This window comes from Camelus bactrianus, chromosome 5, assembly GCF_048773025.1.
Source record: "Camelus bactrianus isolate YW-2024 breed Bactrian camel chromosome 5, ASM4877302v1, whole genome shotgun sequence".
Taxonomy (NCBI): domain Eukaryota; kingdom Metazoa; phylum Chordata; class Mammalia; order Artiodactyla; family Camelidae; genus Camelus; species Camelus bactrianus.
This window is the reverse complement of record NC_133543.1, coordinates 14,282,130-14,299,386: the sequence shown is the minus strand read 5'-3', so window position 1 is coordinate 14,299,386 and position 17,257 is coordinate 14,282,130.

The following is a 17,257-nucleotide window of genomic DNA, read 5'->3' as shown; positions in this document are numbered from 1 at the left end:
TCATCAAAATTATTACATTTTCCTTTCTTAGAAGTTCTAGTTAGTACATTTTGAAAGTAGCTCTATTTTGTTTTTATAGTATTCTTCCTTTCTTTCATTTTGATCTATATTCTTATTTTTATCCCTTTAATAATCTTAAACATATTTATAGTGTCTATCAAATTGTCTTATTATCTTAAGTTCTTTGGACCCTTAATCTTTCTGACTCTTTCGTTTGGTTTTCCCTCATGTGTGGTTTTCGAGTTTTCTTTGTGGGCTCAATACAATTGGGGATTACTTTTGCTGACATGTTACTTTACCCTGCGTTTATGGATGTGACCTTGGGGAGCCAGGTGCATTGCTCACAGACCGCAGATGCACTGACAGTTTTGTGTTAAATTCTCAGTTTGTTGGTTTATATTCAGTATGTGGCATATAAATTTTCCCTCTGCATTCATGGGTGCTGTAGATTTGGGTCTCACTGCTTTTTACGTGACACTTCCTCAGGCCGTTGGGGGAGGTGTGTTTAGTCTCTCAGCAAAAAGGCAGCTAAAGAGAATTTTCCTTTATTCAGTACCCTTAGTTCCAAACTCCTCTTCACACAAGCCATGTGTCTTGCCCAAAGATGATGTTCCAGCCTACCCCCCGACTATTAAAGCCCGTAGTCCCATTTGGTACCATTCCTGTCTAGAGCAGCAGCAGCGTGGTGTATTAGAAAATCGAGTCACCTCGAAATGACGCCAGGATGCCAAGCCCTCGATCTGCAGTTGACATGGTCAGCCTCGACTCCCATCCAAGGACATCAGTTTATAACATGTGGAAGATTTCTGAATAACATGTTCTCCCCTGTCAACCAGGTTTTTTGCCTCATCATTAACATACATGTTACAAGGAAGATGCTTTGCAAAATCTTTAATGGCTTTTTTGGGCTGATGGATGCTGATGTACGCCTAGTCATCTGGGAAATTCATATTTGCTGCTTAATATTGTTAAAACAATAATATGCACTCACATTTTCAACAACAGGCTCTTTCTCATTTCCTTGCAACATTTTTTGTTCTGTTTGATGTTCACCTAAATGATAATTTACTTGCAATTGTCTATTTTTTTAAAGTAAAAGAAAAATACATATCACATTTTCTTTATCCATCCATCTGTTGATAGACATTTAGGATGCTTCCATGTTTTGGCTATTGTAAAAAATGATACTGTGAACACTGGGGTGCATGTATCTTTTTGAATTAGAGTTTTCCCTGGATATATAACCAGAAGTGGGATTGTTGGATCATATGGTAACTATTTTTAGAAAAACAGTCAATTTTGGAAATCTCCTATTTTGATTTCTACTATTCTTCCCATGTTTTTAAAGTAATAGCTGACTTCAAAAGATTTTAAAACAAATCAGCTGTTTATGTAACTTGGTGATAAATAGAGAAAATTTTGACGCCGAGTTCGTGCCATCGAACATTTGAGGTTTATTTCAACAGCTCTGGAACAGGTAAAAGAGGTCATCTTGTGGCCAAGATATTATACAAATAATACCAGCTAAGGCATTAACTATTTTTAGTTTACTAATTAAAATTATTATAAATAGTCACAGCCAGGATTAAAAAAAAAAAGAAAACAGAACTACTTTCTAGCGACATTAGATTAAGATGAGATTTTCTCATCTTTCATTAGATAAAAAGGAAGCAACCACACTGCTGTTCTGATAAGTTAACATTAATCTGCATAGAACATTTCCCCCTAAACCTGCAAGCCATTTTGTAATGCTTTATGCTCAATTCTTAGAAAGACTCTAAAATCTCCTTCTATGGTACATGAGGACACTGCAGGCAGAAAGGACTTGAGAGCCCCAAGGCCCCTCACTGGCCAGCAGAGCAGGTGAGGCTGCAGAAGACAGAGCACCACAAGGAGTTATAAGCCTGTCTTGCCGGCAGGAGTAAAATTTTCAGTAGCATCAGTGGAGGGAAAACCAACCCTCAACTGCTAAATAATTTTCTGTAGCAAATCAGACTTCCAGAGAATAAGTAAGACTCATAAGATGAGAAAAAGGGGGGAAAAAACCCTTCAAAACCAAGGCACTGGCTTTTTTAGCATTTGAGTTTACTTTCTGTTTCAGAGATTCATGATTCACTGAGAATGGTACTAAGACGAAACTAGTAATGAGGTAAGTGACTTTGGATCGATTTAATCCTTCCAGCAGCTCCACAAAGTCTTTTATAATACTTTACATGCAGAGAAACGGCAGCTTACAGGTTAAGTAAGCTTCCCCAGACCACAGAGTGAGAAGTGATTACAAATCACTACACTTCCAGAACACTTTGGTCAGTTATCCGTCTTGGTCTAAGGACACAAAACAGTTCAGAGTCGGTTTTGTCTGAATTTTTTTGAAAGAAAGAATAGGGATTAGAAAAATCCATTACAGACAATTGTGGAAATATTTCACGTACCGTGATAGAATGCGTGGTAGGTTCTACACAGGACAACTTACTAAAGTACAGTTGTTAAACAAGACCGAAGACTTGGTTCCCCCATTCCTGGGAGCAGAACATTTACTCTGGTAGCCAGAGGTGACCCACTGAATCCAATCACCCATCTCACAATCAGAAAACTCAGTACCTAAAAAAACATAACCGGGTTTTATTAGATGTGTCTGAACTCATGTCAGAATAAATGATGGGCAGATATTGTCAATAAACCATAAGGGAAATAATACACAAGCTTTGGTGTTTCCTTCCTCAGAAACAGTTACGAACAATCAACCCCGTTTAAACAGTCTGTGTTCTGGTCTTTCTGAAGGCATTTCTCACCCTCACTTTGTCTCACCGTGGTTGACAATAGACTATGTTCACTCTTTTGCGTTAAGTCTCTTAGGATTGGTTGATCATTTTGGTTTTCACTGGAAGGTCTAAGGAAAATTATTTCTGCCAATAAGATTCCCTGTAACTCTGGTCCAGCCTAACGTAAGCAGTCCTTTTGTGTGGTCACCTCTGGTTGGCTGGAGCGAAAGAGGAGATTTTCACGCTTTCATGTCCAACACTTCCTATTCAGGTCGGTCTTGAAAATAAACTCCCGTGTGGGAAGAAATATGGAGAACACAGCATTTCCTCTGTTCTTGTGTGGTATCACACATTGCTAGTCTCACCCTTTCTTTTTCTATTGAAGCATATTTGGTTTACAATGTTAATTTCTGGGATACAGCATCACGATTCATTTATACACACATATATTTGCATTTCTTTTCGTATTTTTCATTATAAGCCATTACAAGGTATTGACTATAGTTCCCTGTGCGCTGCAGTAGGACCTTTTGGTTTATCCAGCCTCACCCTTTGGACATCAGCTCTGTGAGTGATACTACTGTTTCAAGTTAAGTATTACGTAGAGTTTAAACTACAGTTCCAAATAAAGAATATCCGTCTATTATATTAACGAATTAAATGGGGGTTCAACCACCATTGAGAAGCAGTGTATAAAGTTTCAACCCTTAGATCTTCTGGAATAAAAGGGGACAGAGCCTCAGGACTGACTTATTGAGTTGTAACAAGACAGAATAACTGCTTTGTGAACAAAAGCAGACTTACAGACATGGAAAACAGATTCATGGTTACCGGGGGAAAGAGGGTGGGGAGAGATAAATTGGGAGTTTGAGATTTGCAGATACTGGCTGGCATATATAAAATAGATAAACAACAAATTTATACTGTATAGCACAGGGAAGTATATTCAATGTCTTTTAGTAACTTATGGTGAAAAAGAATACAAAAATATGAATATATGTATGCATATGTATGACTGAAGCATTGTGCTGTACACCAGAAATTGACACAATACTGTAAACTGACCATACTTCAATAAAATATATATACAAAAATGAAAACAAAAAAAGAATCACTGGGTTGTATAAGTGGGAGTTGTGTGTATCTGTGTGTGTGTGTGTGTGAGAGAGAGAGAGGAGACAGACAGACAGACAGAGAGAAGACTGGAAGGGGGAAGGGTTTGGTCATGACTCAGTCAGTGAGTGGAGACACATTGGCTGGCAGAATTGTATTCTCCATTATAACGCCAAGATTTCTATGGAACATAGTGTATAAGCCTGTATTTCAGCTCTGCCTCTCTCTATTGTAATCTCACTGAATCAGACATAATCACTCTGGAATTGGGGAAAAATAAGCCTGGGAAAAATATCAATTTATCTCCCATCCATGGAGTAATATAAGATTGTTCTTCTGAGCCATTCAAAGTGTAAAATATTACAGTTTACATCTTCTGTATGGAAATATAAGTGTGCTAGCAATTTTCTTTGCATGAAACAGATGTGTTTTGAGGAAAATATATACTCCCCATGTCCCCATTTATAGATATATGGTTTCTCTTGGGAGGTGAAAATATTTCAATTTTTTTTCTCTCAAATCTCTTTAGACTTAGCTATCTGCTTACAGTTTTTATTTTCTTTTATAACAAAATAGAAGCACGTGATCCAGGTGACTAATTCAATTAAGGCACCTGGCTTTGCAACATTGGTCTCTTCTTACTAGTAAGATTTTCAGATTTTACTTTTTATCTTCCAATAAAACGGCATCTTTGAGTAAAATGTCAGCTTGTCTCATATTTCAGGCTTGAAACTCTGTGTGTCTATTTCTAAACAAATATACGTATAATCATTTATATGTGAACAATAAGGTAAACTGTGTTCATGTATTAAAATAGATGAAAATGCCTTCTTTTTTCATAACAGTGCTCCATGATTTGGCCATCAAATGTGTAAACTTTATGTGGACTTTTGTAAGTGGTTTTAAACTTCTCAAATTCTTTGGGGACATGATGAGTTATGAGTTTATAAATCATACATGATGTTCCAACTTGGCTTAGGTTTCCATGTTGACAAATTTGAGGAAGTTTGGTTATCCATCCAATCAGAAGGGGTGATGGCAGGGAAAGAAGGGGGAGGGGAGTGTCAACTTAGCGGGTTGATATTTCCCTTTGGAATTTCACGTTCCCCGATCTGATCCATCACAGAGCGTTGTGGACTTTTTCTTAGGAGCTCACATCCGCTCCCCTCCTCACTCCCCCATCAACCAGCATTCTTTACTTTCTTCTAACTGTTTGTTCCAAGACTAATCCTGCCTGTTGACTGAGAAAAGTGCACAACCTAACAGTTGAGAGTTATGTTTTATTTGGAAGACTTTCTGAGGACCTCAAGCCCTAAGAGACTGCTCTGAAGAGGAAAGGGAGGAGCTAGGATATATATGAGTTTTTGCAACAAAGACCAGGTAGTTGGAACGTCAAAAGATTACTGATAATTTTAATCACTAGGCTGTACATCAGAAATGAACACAGCATTGTAAATCAACTATACTTCAATTAAAAAAAAAAAGTAAAGAAAACTAGTTAAGGAATTTAGCCCTTTTCTATGCATGGGAAGGTGCAGAGTTCTGGGCTCATTGGAATCATTCCTTTGTTGTGCACCTAGCTGTCTAGGGCCAGTATCCTGTCCTTTCCCAACCTGAGTCCCCTCAGGGGGCACTGTTGAGGTGGCTACAGAGGCTGAGGGCTTGGTCTCCATCCTGAGTTCCCTGGGGCTCACCATCAGGGTGGGGGTGACTGATGGTTTGATGGCCGCAGCATCCTTTATTTACTGAGATGGCTGGCAACGTTCTTCATTCATATGCATGAGAATCAGGTTCTGCCTGAAGAATGAGTACCTGGAAGTTTTAGTGGGGTACAGAGGACAGTCCCTTCAGCTTCTCACACTGGGAACTCACAGCCTTTTCCTTTGACTGGGTTCAAACTCAGGTTTCCCATTTATAAGATCAGATTGTCCAAGCTCTTTGCTGGCTTCCCCGCCCCCCGTTGCTTTTCTTCACTTTCTCACTTCTTTTTCTTTTCTTCTCTCTTCCTCCCCAACCCAAATATGTATTGAGTGCTTCATGGATTAACAGATGAGGTCTGCCACCTCCTCCCAGAATCTTTGCTTCTTCCCTCCAAGCCCCTTGAATAAATATGCTCAGCCCAGCACAGCACGTAGTCAAAGGTATGGAGCAAAGTCTTCATGAGATTCATTTGCGATTTTAGAACACAGTAGCTGGCTTGCCAGACAATAGGTTCTTGCCTCGCGCAGGAAAAAATTCAAGAATAAGGCACAGTAAAGGGAGATGCACACTCTACAGACAGAGTGCAGTCCATCTCACTCAGAAGGGAGAGCAGCTCAGGAGATCCATGCTCCACAGGCAGAATGGGGGCCATCTCAACAAGTGAGACGGAGAGAAGCCGAGAGGTGTGGGGTGTTTAGTTTAAAGTAAAAATAGATACACACTCTGTAGGCAGAGTGTGGGCCGTCTCAGAAGGCAAGAGGGAGAGTGACCATGAGGTGCGGGTTGTTAGGTTTCATGGGCTTGGTGATTTCACATGCTAATGAGTAGGAGGGTTATTCCACCTATTTTGGGGAAGGAGTAGGGATTTCCAGGAATCAGGTCACCACCCACTTTTTGGCCTTTTAAAGTCAGCCTGGAAACTGTCATGGCATCTGTGGGTGCGCCATGAAGCTCAAGGCCTACTGTAGGTCCAATCTTCTGCCATCATGGTTCTAACTAGTTGGTCTTGTCCTCAGAGGCTGTGTCCTTCCTTCAGTGGTTGTGCCCTGACCCCTTCCCCCCGTCTCAGCTGTTAACCCTTCTGAGAGTGAAGGACTGCTGCTGTTCTCAGGGTTCCTGTAGAAAGAGGAGTTAAGTCCTGTAAGAGCAAACCTGTGGAAAGACTTAAGACCTCTAAAAATTTTTTTTAAAAAATTAAAAAATACAATAACTTTTTTTAATTAAAAAGGAAAATATTTTAAATAAATTAAAAAAAAAAACAACAAAAACTTAAGATCCTGCAGGGAGAGGGGAGGGTATAGCTCAGTGGTAGAGTGCATGCCTAGCATGCACAAGGTCCTGGGTTCAATCCCCAGTACCTCCTCTGAAAATAAATAAATAGACCTAATTACTTTCTCCTCCCACAAAAAAAGAAAGAAAGAAAGAAAGAAAGAAAGAAAGAAAGAAAGAAAGAAAGAAAGAAAGAAAGAAAGGAAGGAAGGAAGGAAGGAAGGAAGGAAGGAAGGAAGGAAGGAAGGAAGGAAGGAAGAAAGAAAGAGAAAGAAAGGAAGGAAGGAAGGAAGGAAGGAAGAGAGAAAGAAAGAAAGAAAGAAAGAAAGAGGAGGACAGGATAGAAGGGAAGGGAAGAGGAAAAGAAAATAGGAGAAATGAAAGAAGGGGGGAAAAAAAAAGACGAAGACCCTGTGGGGGAAATGAGATTGCAAGTCTTTTCAGTGGAGACAAAGCCTAAACAATGTGCTTCAGAAGGTCACTCTCCAGTCACATCCAGATGCCACTCTTCCCCACAGAGCACTCTGCCCTCCTGTCCACACTCATCTCCACACTCATCTCAGGCAGGAGATAAAAACTTCATTTCTTTTTAGTGGCTGTTCTGGGCAGAAGTGCATCTTACTGTTTGAGGGGCTGATCCGCAGACAACGAAGGCGGCACTGAAGTCACTGGGGAGGGGACAGGTCTTGTTCTCCGTGTTCTACATCAGGCCAGCTTTCCAAGACCTGCAGAATTCCAGAAACCCAGAGGGAGAGCACAAGCTGCACCATCATCGTCCGATGACAGCTGTGTGGAACTGTCTCTGTGGACGGAGGCTGGACCTGAACAAAGCCAGCCTGTTCTCACCTTTCCAGCCCAGCCCAGCTCAGCTGTGGTGCGAACTGAGGTCCTTCTTCTCTCCCTGTAGAAAGTCCTTTCATGGGAATCATTGGGTCGGTGGGTCTCCTTGTTCCATTTCAGATGCTCTTGTCAGCTCCTCTCTCTCCACATCCAAAGGCATCCTCACCGGCCGAAAGACCTGGAGTAGGGTGGAAGGGAGAAAGTTCTAGAATTATATGTGGGCTTAGTACTGGATTTTGAAACAGGCTGTCTCCACTGACAACAGACCTGACTGAAAGGTAAGCAGTCTCGTTTAGTCATCCATCTCTTCAGGAAGCCAAAATTTAGCTTAAGTCATCTTTCTGCATGGGCAGACGAAAGTCCTACCTACTTCTGGTAAAATTCTCAAGTTGTAGCTACTCGTCTGCTGTGCTTTTTCTCTGCCAGCCCCACATCCTGGAGGTTTTACAAATCCTGTGCTCAGCAATTATGTCCGAGTCTCTAAGGGTGAAATTCATGCATAAATACATTCCAGGCTCCCTGGGTGATTCCATTGGGCAGGCAAATTTGAGGAATATTATTTGCAGGAATTACACATATTTGCAGTAAACTGTGGTTGTATCGTGAGGGAATTTAAAAAAACTTCCCAAAGGAGTTGAACTCATAATTTTTCAGTGAGTGTTTACTCCACTTAGAATGAAGTCGATATCCCTGCCCTGATAGGGGATTACCCTCCGTCACATCCTCCACACGTGGAATCTTGCCCCCGTCCTTGCTAGACTGGAAACCGGACTTCATGAGAACCTGGAGAAAAATAAGTCTAATATGCTAGTGTGCCAGTTTATTAATATGTTCTTAGTCAATAATATGCCAATATTATTGATATAGGGTCAATTATTGATAAAGGATCAATAGTCCTTTCTATGGACAAGCGTGTTTGTGCCTCCAGCTAAGGCTTGTGAAATGTGAAATTTTACCAGAGAGAGAGAGAATTTTCTAAAGACTTCCATCCAGGAGATGGCGAGGCTCAGTAATCCAATGCTGTCTTCTCTAAAAGAGAATGTCTTGTAAGGTCTAAGTTGCTCATGGTTGCCAGAAATTTATCTCTTTCTCTCAAGAAGTCAGAATAAATGTTGCCACTTTTGCTACCACCCTCTATGTTATAGTGGTATTCTGTTCCCAGTTATTCCCAAAATGTTGATAAAAGCATCATCCTGCAAGTTCCCATGGTCTGTATCCTATTTCCTCTCACCCTGAAGATGACTACTGGCTTTATTTGGCTGCCATAATGAGGTACCACAAACCACGTGGTGTACAACAAAAGAACTTCACTCTTCCGCCATTCTGGAGCTAAACAACCAAAATCACAGGGTTGGCAGAGTCATGCTCCTTCTCAAGGCTCTAACCAAGAATCCTTCCCGGCCTCTTCTAGGTTCTGGTGGCTGCTGGAACCCTTGGCCTTCTTTAACTTGCAGACACATTACTCCAATCTCTATCTCCATCTTCATGATCTTCACCCGGCGTTCTCTAAATTCTCCTCTGTCTTTGTTTCTCCTCCTTATCCATCCTTGGCTTGGGGGGGGGGTCTCATTTTTAACTTAATCAATTCCATCTGCAAAAACTCTATTTCCAAAGAAGGTTACCTTCTGAGATTCCCAGTGGGAGTGAATGGTGGGGAGGGGCACTATTCAACCCAGGATGGTGACACAGCCTGTGAAACTTCTCTTCCTTGACCCTGGGCAGTATTCTGCTTCAAGGGGCTTTCACACTGGGTGCTCACATTTAAGACGGGTCCCTTCCCATCAGAGTCCCAAGTTGGAGAGAAAGGCATTTGAGGATGAAGAAAAAATAGTGGTTAGTTTCTCCTTGTGGCCAAGAATATAATGTGGAATGTCTAGATGCTGGATATGAAAGATCACAAAACATAAGATAAACTTGGGGAGAAGTTTCTCAGAGTTTATGAAAAGTGAAAGTATAATCTAAAAGCACCCAGGAAACGGCAATAAACTTCTCTGACAGAACAGAATGTAATCAGTTGGTGGCATATTGTGCAGAAACACCCTCTACTTCACTTTTTCTGTCAATATTCAACATCCTTCACTTAGATGTGCCCCTCTCCACAGACTGTTCTGATGACAGAAGTCGGGGGTAAACATCTACCCTCAGTGTTTACACAAGGCGTTCTTACTGTCACAAGCGTGGTGGCGTAGCCCATTCTCGGTGGCCTCCAACCATTTCTGTGTGAATCTCGTGCCATTTCCCCATCTACCTAAATTTGAAGAATCAGACAGACAACTACAAGAAAATCTAGGCAGAACTAATTTTTTTTTTTTTTTTTTTTGGAGGAGGCCATTCTTGTGCCTTTAACCTATCTTGGAGTTTGGGTTACAATCAGATGATGATAAGTTCTTTTCTAACAATAATATTTTTTTATAGCCCCAACTAGACCATTTATCTATTCAATGTCTTTCAGCATCCTGCCAGACTCTGAGAGGTCATTAAACTTTCATAGATTTGCTGATCAACAGACAAGGCAAAAGAGATCCTATAAATCCTTAAACATGGGGAACTTGATCAAGTCACTGAAAATGTCCAAATCCTTGCTTCATGGAGTGGGGTGGGGTGGGGTGGGGGCAAAGCCAACACTGAATAAATAGCACCAGAAGTGGTTCCAAATTCTTTTCTACTGGACTTTGGGACCTAGGGAAAAAAAATCAGTTAACATTATGACCTCAGTTGCTTTTTTGTCAAATGTACCACAATAGAATGCAATGAAACATAATAAAATACTGTCATTTCTCTGCTAAAGAGTGGTAATAGGTCCCTGCTATTGAAAATCTACTCTAAGAAGATCTTGGACTAGGAATATTTACCTGAAATATTTCATTTACTCTTCATAGTAATCTTAGGCTAGGTGATACTATCAACAATTTGAAGATGATAAAACTGGGATTCATGTAAGTTAAGTAGCTTGTCCAAAGTGAACAAGGCAGTGAGGACCACATCCGGGATTCAGATGTAGTGCGCTGACTCCTTTGGGATGCAGTGCTGTCTTTGTAGGACTTGAGCTGGATGATCTCTTGAGGTCCAGCTGCTATAATACTCCAGCGGGAGAGTTGGTGCAGCAAAAGGTTGATTTTTGGTACCTGCCTGATGACAGCTGTCTATGGGCACCGTCTAGTCTTCTCCGAGGAAGCAGGCTGAACAGATACGGCATGGCCTTACAGCATCTCTCCTTTGTCCATTGTCTTCCAGATGCTCCCGCTAAGATTAAGATTTATTCTCTGCCTTTTCCCCCTGAATTCCCTCTACCCTTCACCTCATTCTACAAGCATGAAAACAGCAGCTCTACAAACAAACAAACAAAAACAAAGCGTAAATAAAGGACAGAAATAGACTCACAGACAGAGAATACAGACTTGTGGTTACCAGGGGGGTGGAGGGTGGGAAGGGATAGACTGGGATTTCAAAATTGTAGAATAGACTACACTGTATAGCACAGGGAAATATACACAAAATGTTATGATAACTCACAGAGAAAAAAATGTGACAATGAGTGTGTATATGTCCATGAATAACTGAAAAATTGTGCTGAACACTGGAATTTGACACAACATTGTAAAATGATTATAAATCAATAAAAAATGTTAAAAAAAAAAAAAAAGAAAACAGCAGCTCTCTCTTAGCTGTACCTGGGGGGTCTGTTAGTGTCTAGGAAAAGTCAGGGAAATCGGACCTTTGATACAGTGTCATAGGGAATAAAGATGCTAATACTCACGGAGTGCTAACTCACCTGGTATTCTGCTAGCATCCTTTCACAGATAATCTCACCTCATCTGCAGCAGCCAAGGCACCACTGATGCTTCAATGATGCACCTTCTGAATGCAACTCCAATCCATACGTCTATAGATACACAGAAGCCAGAAGAGAAGACAGCTCTGTGTCTCTGCTCCCATCCAACAGGAATTCTACCTGCCTCCCTCCAAGTTAGGTGTTCTGTGCCCAGATGGAAGGACTGAAGTCCAGAGGATTTAAATATTCTACTCAAGAGCAAACAGTGGGTGAGCCTGCGCTCAAACTGAGCTTTCTCTGGCTTGGGTATAACCACACTGTCTGTATTCCTCACATCCTTCTACTCTGGTTCCATCTCAGACCATGTTTACATCATCAGCCCTGTTCTAGGTGCAAGAAATAGAGCCAGGAAGAAATCTGAGTCCCCGCTCTCCTTGACCTGATACTCTGAGTGGGAAGCAACTGACAACAAAGGAGGAAATGAATGGAAGACAACTTGGGGTAGAGCTGGGTGTTGGGAAGAATATAACTTCAGAGAGTAACAGGGCTTAGAGTGTGCGATTCAGATAGGTTAACAAGGAGATATTGCAAATGAGGCCCAGGTGCAGAAAAGAAGTGGATATAACATTTTCTTAAGGACAGTGCTCTGAGGAGACAAAGACCAAGTACAGAGGTCCTGATGCGGGAGAGACCTGGCAAGTCCAAGGTACAGATAAGAGACACATTCCAGGAGTCTGGAGAGCTTTTCTCTCTCACCCATTTGCCACTAATCAGAGCCATTGTAGCTTAGACCAGAAGGGAGGCTGGTTCCCCAGACCAGCAGAAGGACACAAAATCCACTGGGGAGCATCCAGTGGTGTCATCCATCACTCCTGCAGGGTGACTGCCTGCTCTCTGCTGGGTGAAGGTCAGTCCCGCACACCTGGACCAGTTCACGCCCTCTCCCCCTGGGGGATCTCTCTAACCCACAGAACAACGTGGTTTTGTTTTTAAATTACAGAAGTGGCCTTTCACTGCATAGATTCTAAGCGCAAGTCATGAAATGGCAGAAGAAATTGCCACAGGGACTGGCAGAAAGTTCCAAAGGGGAGAAGAAATAAACAAAAGGGCTGGCGGGAAAGAACAAGGCATTTCAGTCAACATTAAACTGGCTTTGCTTCATTCCCCATAAGGTCACATTCAAAACTCCCTTTGCATCTGGATGGCTTATCCTGGTTGGGTGTTTATTATAGGAAAATGATCATCTTTCCCGCTACTTCTCCAGTCAAGTCAGCGCAGTTGATGACAATCAGGAAGATGAATGTCAAACCATCTGAGGCCTCGCTCCCTTATAGGGTCTGGTAAATCATATTTAACAGAAAGCATAGAAGATGCCTTTTAATTCCGATAAAACGATCTATCCCTTAATCTCTACTAGCCCCGCCCTTGCAGGGAGGCGATGGCTAAAAAAATACGAGATGATATTCAAGGCAGAAGAATTCAGAGTATTTCAGGGAACATTTACCCCTAGGAGAGTCATACATTTTCAGGTCTGAGGAAGCTAATCGGGCCCTGAGGGAGGATTTATGGTGTTGCCGTTGACAGTGGTGTTTTGTTTTTGTTTCCGTCTCCACCTGCTCTCCCTGTTCAGAAGGTCATACATACCATATCTGGCTTACACGGTCATATTAGAAGTCTCCTACCAGCCAGCTAACAGTGACACATGGACTAAAGAACATTCACTCTGACCCTAATATGGTGCCCGACTAGGATCTGGAGACGTGTATGGATAAGATATTAAAGAGTGAAGTTACTATCTCAACTAATTTATGCTGAAAAGCATCTCCTCCAAGATGGCAGGAGGTAGAGGAGAGATGCATAGATAATTGGGCAATAACGTGCTCATCATTTTCTGCCAAGAAAGGTTTCATATTTTTGGTGTTTTGAATGTACGCAATCAATCAATTAAATGTTTTACTTCCTAAATTGTCTTTGGTTCACTCTTGCTTCCACACTGCTTGCACTGCTTTAGTAAGAGGTGAGTCCCACCCAGGGCACTGCTAGGCATCCAGCTGGCCCGTTTCCCTCTTTCTCGCCCCCAGTCCCAGGGGTTTGGTCAAGTTTCATCACCCTAACTTGGCCATCTCTTTTCTCTTCTAAACCTGAATTCTTTCTTTGGTTCTCCTAAATACAAAACACATCAACTCTTTTTAGTTATACAGACATAGACAATGGATATTAATGGGTGATATCAAGGTGACAGATGTAACGTTGCTGCAAGACCTTAGGATCCAGGAACCAGGCTTCAGGTGCAGTACAAAAAGGCGTCCGTGCAGAGGACTATTTATTTCTTTTTACAGATGAAAAAACAGAAGCTTGGGAAAGTTGAATAAGTTGGCAGAGATTTTGGCACATGTATGAGGAAGACTGAGCATGAGCCCAGGTCCCTGGGATTACAGCCCCTGACCTTGGCTGAGATGTGACACGGCTGGCTGGCACCATCATAGGGTGTGACAGGGGCCATCACTGTTCATTGTTTTCCTTTTGATGGTGAGACTCAAGCCCTAACTCAACACAGAATTCTGACACCACTTTTAGGAAGGCCTGTGCTCTGTCTCCACCAAGGTCACTCTGTCCCGTGGGATCATGTCTTTGGGGTTAGAGATTGAATCCAGACAGAGCAGGACTAGCATTGGTTAGTGTGGGTTTGGGACTCAGAGTCCTCCAATTTTAAACCTTGTGACCTTGAGTGAGTTACTTCTTTTTTCTCTTTGCACTTTAGTGCTCACCTAGACAATGAGATTTTTTTTTTTTTAATAAAAGCATTGTTAATGAGGACTAAAAGAGAAAGCATATAAAATGCCTATTAAAATGCAAATGCGTAACGTATTTCTAAGAGATGGTGGTCGATGAGGAAGTGGATGGTTTATATTTCCAAGATGCCACCCACCCAGGACACCCCAGACGCAGAACTCTGGCCTGCAGCCCAGGGGACTGGAATGGAAGCCCGTATAAATGTCAGTCCTGACCCAGAGAAGGTGCCAGTCCCCAGGGCTCTTCCTCCAACCCCCAGTTATTGAGACAGTGGCTGGCAGGGGTCATCCAGGGCCATGAACAAGTTTTAGAGGCGGGGAAGTAGCCCAAAGGGGTTGCTAGGGGACCCAAGACAAAAGAGGCAGAGGACTGTCCACCACGAAGGCATCAGTAAGGAAAACTGGTCAACCCAGTGCTGGTGACTTCCTGAAACTCTGTTACTGATGAATGCTAATTAGGTTCCTGTAATCTTTTTTTTCTTGCTGGTTAAAGATGTATATATTTCATGAATTTCATGTTTTAATTAATGATTTTATGTTCTATATATTACCTTGGCTTATAAATCCAAATGGGCTCTTGGAGTTTCTTCAAATAGGAAACGCATTCCATAAATGTAAGATTGTTATTAATCTTGGTTATTACTATTTAATTTTAAAATGAATAATTAACCTCATTCTAATTCCACCTTTTTATGGTGTTTCGGGAACTTGTACTTTCTTTCACGCGTGCCCCAGAGCACCTCACTCTTCCGGGCCGTCATTTGCTTTTGAAATGCCAAGATTTATGCCCTCTTTGTACTTGGTCTTTTTCTTTACAAGGGCTCCTATTAGCAAGTCAAAGCCACACATTAGGGCTGATACGAGCAAAAGTGGAAGTTATTGGACGAATGTCACACAGAGTAGTGAAGGTTGGAAAACTTGGTTTGTAAATGTGCAGACGCCAGAAGAGGTCATACCTACCACCCACATCCCAGAACTGCGTGAGTGAGGGACACCACTGCCCCCTCACTGAATCCACGCCACCATCGAAGGCACCTCCGAGACTTCTGCACTGGACATGGGCCCAGCCCCATCGCCGACCCCACGACTAGACAGACTGCCACCATCCTTAGCCACCAGCGAGAAGCCTCTGCCGTAGCTGCTCCCATCCCTCACTAGCCTTTCGTCTGATACAGCGGATCGAACATCCATCTCATTGATACCCAGTCACTTGCCCATCCTCTGATACAAGAAAGGATGAAAAAGAAAAAAAAAGAGAGAGAGATTCTGGAACACTCGGATCTCTAGCAGGACTGCACTCCAAATAGACAGGAATTACAGCCGTGGGAGCTCCACGAAGGACAAATGCCCGGTACTGTATTCTTCCTTGCCGTCTTCACCAAGCTGCAGAAAGTAAAGCTTCACTGTCCACACTCCAGTGTCTTTGAAATGAGCACTGCTATTCCTTCTGGTGGTCAAAGGCAAATTATTTTTCTCTGTTAAGGGATTTTTTATTTTATTGTATTGAAGTGTAGTTGATTTACATTGCCAGTTTCAGGTATATTGCAAAGTGATTCAGTTATACCTGTACATACAGATATTTTTCTTCTTTTCTGATTCAGTTTCTTGTAATCACATATAGTGGAAAAGAATCTGTTAAGAGATTTTTATTTTCACTTTTTCTTCTTCTGTTTTGGCAACACTGGATATTTAATAATTTCCCCTAAATTCATCTTGCTTTGCATGAGGTTAAGACTCTGGGCTTGGGAGTCAGACTGTCTGGCTTAAGGTCTGTTTGTCCCCGCACCAGCTGTATGCACCTCCGCCACTCTGGGCTTCATGTTTCTCTCCTGAAAATGAAGATAACACTAGTAAATACCTTTTAGGGTGTTTGTAACAATTCAGTGTATTAATACAGTGCTTCTCAAAGTGTGGCCTTTGGATAGAGTCAGCTGTGCAGTTTGCAGGGTCCAATGCATAAAGTGAGGGTTCTCTTGTCCACTATTTATTAAGAATTTCAAGATGGTAACCACAGAGCCTAGAACTAACATGAGACCACTGGGGGCACGTGTCTTGTACAGCTTCACAGTCACACATCCATGAAGGGGCTTTATCTGTGCAGCTTTGTTAGTTACTGGTCCAGAAAATGTAGAGAAATTAAGAAGAAGAATCCATATTTTTTATACTAAGTTGTCAATGTGTTGACATCTAAATGTGTAATCAGTGGATGTGTCTTGTTGAATAGGGTGGAAACAGGTTTTGATGTTGTCAAACTTACACGCTGAATTGCAGGTGGTATGATTTTGGCATCAGTCATGCCCAGTGGAATTACTGCACAACTGGGAGTGATTAAAAATAATATAAGGGGGAAGATATAGCTCAGTGGTAGAGCGCATGCTTAGCATGCATGAGGTCCTCGGTTCAATCCCCAGTACCTCCATTAAAACAAATAGATAAACAAACAAACAAACCTACCTAACTAGCCCCCACCAAAAATAAAAAAGATAAAATTGGTTCTTTGTGACTGTCTGTCAAACAGTAAGTTAATAAAAGCAATAAGCTTATTACAGCACCTGAACCATAATTATATGTTCAATAAGGGTTTGCTATTGTTATCTTGACTATTTTAACATAGATTATTTTGTTCTTGTGTGATGTGTGTGTGCGTGTACGTGTTTGCCTGTGTACAGGCATGAGATAAGCCTTTTCAAAGTTTTTTGTTCTAACTTTTACCTCTCTAATCCCAATTTGTCCTGACTGTCCGCCTCCTACTCAAAACCTTCCAGTCCCCTCACTCTGACTGGGTTTTAGTTATCCCCCCTCTGGGCCCCTCACTTTTCCATGACTATCTTCAGAGATATTACTGTCACTGTGTTTATCTCTTCTTTCTGAAATGTTTTCCTTCTCAAACACGTTTCTCTTTCTCCAGGAGGTCTTCGAGGTTGAGGATAGAATATTCAAATTATTTAGCCTACGTCAAGCAGCCCGTTTGACTCTTCTGACTTTCCACTGGCCAAAGTGTTTAACTC